Source organism: Scyliorhinus torazame, chromosome 12, assembly GCF_047496885.1.
Source record: "Scyliorhinus torazame isolate Kashiwa2021f chromosome 12, sScyTor2.1, whole genome shotgun sequence".
Lineage (NCBI taxonomy): Eukaryota > Metazoa > Chordata > Chondrichthyes > Carcharhiniformes > Scyliorhinidae > Scyliorhinus > Scyliorhinus torazame.
In genome coordinates this window covers 228,112,670-228,118,669 of record NC_092718.1, presented here as the reverse complement: position 1 = coordinate 228,118,669, position 6,000 = coordinate 228,112,670, and the positions used below count along the sequence as shown (strand labels likewise).

Sequence of the window (6,000 nt, the reverse complement as noted above, 5' to 3'; positions counted from 1 at the left end):
CCAGCCCAGGAGAGAGAGAGACCCAGAGAGAGAGAGAGAGACCCAGAGAGAGAGAGAGAGACCCAGAGAGAGAGAGACCCAGAGAGAGAGAGACCCAGAGAGAGAGAGACCCAGAGAGAGAGAGAGACCCAGAGAGAGAGAGACCCAGAGAGAGAGAGACCCAGAGAGAGAGAGACCCAGAGAGAGAGAGAGAGACCCAGAGAGAGAGAGAGACCAGAGAGAGAGAGACCCAGAGAGAGAGAGACCAGAGAGAGAGAGACCCAGAGAGAGACCCAGAGAGAGAGAGAGACCCAGAGAGAGAGACAGACCAGAGAGAGAGACCCAGAGAGAGAGAGACCCAGAGAGAGAGAGAGACCAGAGAGAGAGAGACCCAGAGAGAGAGAGACCCAGAGAGAGACCCAGAGAGAGAGAGACCCAGAGAGAGAGAGACCAGAGAGAGAGAGAGACCCAGAGAGAGAGAGAGAGAGAGAGAGACCCAGGAGAGAGAGAGACCAGAGAGAGAGAGACCCAGAGAGAGAGAGAGAGACCCAGAGAGAGAGACCAGAGAGAGAGAGAGAGACCCAGAGAGAGAGAGAGAGAGACCCAGAGAGAGAGAGACCCCTGGGAACGGGGTCAGGGCCGCTGGGGCCGCTGGGAGTTTCCGGGACTACAAGTCCCAGAATGCCGCAGGAGCGGCCTGTCCCGGGCTGAAGCCTGACTAGATTAGGGGCGGCACCGGGACCGGGCTGAGAGCAGCAGCGGCAGGGTAAGCTCATCACCCAGACCCTCTGTCAGTGCGGCGCTCCCTCGGTACTGACCCTCTGACAGTGCAGCACTCCCTCAGTACTGACCCTCTGACAGTGCAGCAACCCCTCAGTACTGACCCTCTGACAGTGTAGCACTCTCTCAGTACTGACCCTCTGACAGTGCGGCACTCCCTCAGTACTGACCCTCTGACAGTGCGGCACTCCCTCAGTACTGACCCTCTGACAGTGCAGCACTCCCTCAGTACTGACCCACTGACAGTGCGGCACTCCCTCAGTACTGACCCTCTGACAGTGCAGCACTCCCTCAGTACTGACACTCTGTGACAGTGCAGCACTCCCTCAGTACTGACCCTCTGACAGTGCGGCGCTCCCTCAGTACTGACCCTCTGACAGTGCGGCGCTCTCTCAGTACTGACCCTCTGACAGTGCGGCAGTCCCTCAGTTCTGACCCTCTGACAGTGCGGCGCTCTCTCAGTACTGACCCTCTGACAGTGCGGCACTCCCTCAGTACTGACACTCTGTGACAGTGCAGCACTCCCTCAGTACTGACCCTCTGACAGTGCAGCACTCCCTCAGTACTGACCCTCTGACAGTGCGGCGCTCTCTCAGTACTGACCCTCTGACAGTGCGGCAGTCCCTCAGTTCTGACCCTCTGACAGTGCGGCTTTCCCTCAGTACTGACCCTCTGACAGTGCGGCACTCCCTCAGTACTGACCCTCTGACAGTGCGGCACTCCCTCAGTACTGACCCTCTGACAGTGCGGCTTTCCCTCAGTACTGGCCCTCTGACAGTGCGGCACTCCCTCAGTACTGACCCTCTGACAGTGCGGCTTTCCCTCAGTACTGACCCCTCTGACAGTGCGGCACTCCCTCAGTACTGACCCTCTGACAGTGCGGCACTCCCTCAGTACTGACCCTCTGACAGTGCGGCACTCCCTCAGTACTGACCCTCTGACAGTGCGGCACTGCCTCAGTTCTGACCCTCTGACAGTGCGGCACTCCCTCAGCACTGACCCTCTGACAGTGCGGCACTCCCTCTGTACTGACCCTCTGACAGTGCAGCACTCCCTCAGTACTGACCCTCTGACAGTGCGGCACTCCCTCAGTACTGACCCTCTGACAGTGCAGCACTCCCTCAGTACTGACCCTCTGACAGTGCAGCGCTCCCTCAGTACTGACCCTCTGACAGTGCGGCACCCCCTCAGTACTGACCCTCTGACAGTGCGGCACTCCCTCAGTGCCGACCCTCTGACAGTGCAGCGCTCCCTCAGTACTGACCCTCTGACAGTGCAGCACTCCCTCAGTGCCGACCCTCTGACAGTGCAGCGCTCCCTCAGTACTGACCCTCTGACAGTGCGGCACCCCCTCAGTACTGACCCTCTGACAGTGCAGCGCTCCCTCAGTACTGACCCTCTGACAGTGCGGCACTCCCTCAGTACTGACCCTCTGACAGTGTGGCACTCCCTCAGTACTGACCCTCTGACAGTGCGGCACTCCCTCAGTGCCGACCCTCTGACAGTGCAGCGCTCCCTCAGTACTGACCCTCTGACAGTGCAGCGCTCCCTCAGTACTGACCCTCTGACAGTGCGGCACTCCCTCAGTACTGACCCTCTGACAGTGCAGCACTCCCTCAGTACTGACCCTCTGACAGTGCGGCACTCCCTCAGTACTGACCCTCTGACAGTGCAGCACTCCCTCAGTACTGACCCTCTGACAGTGCGGCACTCCCTCGGTACTGACCCTCTGACAGTGCGGCACTCCCTCAGTACTGACCCTCTGACAGTGCCGCACTCCCTCGGTACTGACCCTCTGACAGTGCAGCACTCCCTCAGCACTGACCCTCTGACAGTGCAGCACTCCCTCAGTACTGACCCTCTGACAGTGCAGCACTCCCTCAGTACTGACCCTCTGACAGTGCGGCACTCCCTCAGTACTGACCCCCAGACAGTGCAGCACTCCCTCAGTACTGACCCTCTGACAGTGCAGCACTCTCTCAGTACTGACCCTCTGACAGTGCGGCACTCCCTCAGTACTGACCCTCTGACAGTGCAGCACTCCCTCAGTACTGACCCTCTGACAGGGCGGCACTCCCTCAGTACTGACCCCCAGACAGTGCAGCACTCCCTCAGTACTGACCCTCTGACAGTGCGGCACTCCCTCAGTACTGACCCTCTGACAGTGCGGCACTCCCTCAGTACTGACCCTCTGACAGAGCGGCACTCCCTCAGTCCTGACCCTCTGACAGTGTGGCACTCCCTCAGTACTGACCCTCTGACAGTGCGGCACTCCCTCAGTACTGACCCTCTGACAGTGCGACACTCCCTCAGTACTGACCTTCTGACAGTGCCGCACACCCTCAGTACTAACCCTCTGACAGTGCAGCACTCCCTCAGTACAGACCCTCTGACAGTGCGGCTCTCCCTCAGTACTGACCCTCTGCCAGTGCGGCACTCCCTCAGTACTGACCCTCTGACAGTGCGGCACTCCCTCAGTACTGACCCTCTGATAGTGCAGCACTCCCTCAGTACTGACCCTCTGACAGTGCGGCACTCCCTCAGTACTGACCCTCTGACAGTGCGGCACTCCCTCAGTACTGACCCTCTGACAGGGCAGCACTCCCTCAGTACTGACCCTCTGACAGTGCAGCACTCCCTCAGTACTGACCCTCTGACAGTGCGGCGCTCCCTCAGTACTGACACTCTGACAGTGCAGCACTCCCTCAGTACTGACCCTCTGACAGTGCAGCACTCCCTCAGTACTGACCCTCTGACAGTGCGGCACTCCCTCAGTACTGACCCTCTGACAGTGCGGCACTCCCTCAGTACTGACCCTCTGACAGTGCGGCACTCCCTCAGTACTGACCGTCTAACAGTGCGGCACTCCCTCAGTACTGACCCTCTGACAGTGCAGCACTCCCTCAGTACTGACCCTCTGACAGTGCAGCACTCTCTCAGTACTGACCCTCTGACAGTGCAGCACTCCCTCAGTACTGACCCTATGACAGTGCAGCACTCCCTCAGTACTGACCCTCTGACAGTGCGGCGCTCCCTCAGTACTGACCCTCTGACAGTGCGGCACTCCCTCAGTACTGACCCTCTGACAGTGCAGCACTCCCTCAGTACTGACCCTCTGACAGTGCGGCTCTCCCTCAGTACTGACCCTCTGACAGTGCGGCACTCCCTCAGTACTGACCCTCTGACAGTGCGGCACTCCCTCAGTACTGACCCTCTGATAGTGCAGCACTCCCTCAGTACTGACCCTCTGACAGTGCGGCACTCCCTCAGTACTGACCCTCTGACAGTGCGGCACTCCCTCAGTACTGACCCTCTGACAGGGCAGCACTCCCTCAGTACTGACCCTCTGACAGGGCAGCACTCCCTCAGTACTGACCCTCTGACAGTGTGGCGCTCCCTCAGTACTGACCCTCTGACAGTGCAGCACTCCCTCAGTACTGACCCTCTGACAGTGCGGAGCTCCCTCAGTACTGACCCTCTGACAGTGCGGCACTCGCTCAGTACTGACCCTCTGACAGTGCGGCACTCCCTCAGTACTGACCCTCTGACAGTGCAGCACTCCCTCAGTACTGACCCTCTGACAGTGCGGCACTCCCTCAGTACTGACCCTCTGATAGTGCAGCACTCCCTCAGTACTGACCCTCTGACAGTGCAGCACTCCCTCAGTACTGACCCTCTGACAGTGCGGCTCTCCCTCAGTACTGACCCTCTGACAGTGCGGCACTCCCTCAGTACTGACCCTCTGACAGTGCGGCACTCCCTCAGTACTGACCCTCTGATAGTGCAGCACTCCCTCAGTACTGACCCTCTGACAGTGCGGCACTCCCTCAGTACTGACCCTCTGACAGTGCGGCACTCCCTCAGTACTGACCCTCTGACAGGGCAGCACTCCCTCAGTACTGACCCTCTGACAGTGCTGCACTCCCTCAGTACTGACCCTCTGACAGTGTGGCGCTCCCTCAGTACTGACCCTCTGACAGTGCAGCACTCCCTCAGTACTGACCCTCTGACAGTGCGGAGCTCCCTCAGTACTGACCCTCTGACAGTGCGGCACTCGCTCAGTACTGACCCTCTGACAGTGCGGCACTCCCTCAGTACTGACCCTCTGACAGTGCAGCACTCCCTCAGTACTGACCCTCTGACAGTGCGGCACTCCCTCAGTACTGACCCTCTGATAGTGCAGCACTCCCTCAGTACTGACCCTCTGACAGTGCAGCACTCCCTCAGTACTGACCCTCTGACAGTGCGGCACTCCCTCACTACTGACCCTCTGACAGTGCGGCACTCCCTCAGTACTGACCCTCTGACAGTGCAGCACTCCCTCAGTACTGACCCTCTGACAGTGCAGCACTCCCTCAGTACTGACCCTCTGACAGTGCGGCGCTCCCTCAGTACTGACCCTCTGACAGTGTGGCACTCCCTCAGTACTGACCCTCTGACAATGCAGCACTCCCTCAGTACTGACCCTCTGACAGTGTGGCACTCCCTCAGTACTGACCCTCTGACAGTGCGGCGCTCCCTCAGTACTGACCCTCTGACAGTGTGGCACTCCCTCAGTACTGACCCTCTGACAATGCAGCACTCCCTCAGTACTGACCCTCTGACAGTGTGGCTCTCCCTCAGTACTGACCCTCTGACAGTGCGGCGCTCCCTCAGTGCTGACCCTCTGACAGTGCGGCACTCCCTCAGTACTGACCCTCTGACAGGGCAGCACTCCCTCAGTACTGACCCTCTGACAGTGCAGCACTCCCTCAGTACTGACCCTCTGACAGTGCGGCGCTCCCTCAGTACTGACACTCTGACAGTGCAGCACTCCCTCAGTACTGACCCTCTGACAGTGCAGCACTCCCTCAGTACTGACCCTCTGACAGTGCGGCACTCCCTCAGTACTGACCCTCTGACAGTGCGGCACTCCCTCAGTACTGACCCTCTGACAGTGCGGCACTCCCTCAGTACTGACCGTCTAACAGTGCGGCACTCCCTCAGTACTGACCCTCTGACAGTGCAGCACTCCCTCAGTACTGACCCTCTGACAGTGCAGCACTCTCTCAGTACTGACCCTCTGACAGTGCAGCACTCCCTCAGTACTGACCCTATGACAGTGCAGCACTCCCTCAGTACTGACCCTCTGACAGTGCGGCGCTCCCTCAGTACTGACCCTCTGACAGTGCGGCACTCCCTCAGTACTGACCCTCTGACAGTGCAGCACTCCCTCAGTACTGACCCTCTGACAGTGCGGCT

At 59.4% G+C, this 6,000-nt stretch overlaps 1 protein-coding gene across 2 annotated transcripts in view; it reads left to right on the top strand.

Moving 5' to 3' along the window:
* Positions 1-659: 659 nt before the first annotated feature.
* The window catches only part of zswim7 (zinc finger, SWIM-type containing 7), a 75,713-nt gene continuing 70,372 nt past the window's right edge, over positions 660-6,000 (top strand). Inside the window, exon 1 of one of the 2 annotated variants that reach the window (XM_072470033.1) lies at positions 660-745. The gene's annotated coding sequence lies outside the window, so the exon portion shown is untranslated. The remainder of the gene's footprint in view (positions 746-6,000) is intronic. The other variant, XM_072470034.1, reaches the window with a different exon arrangement.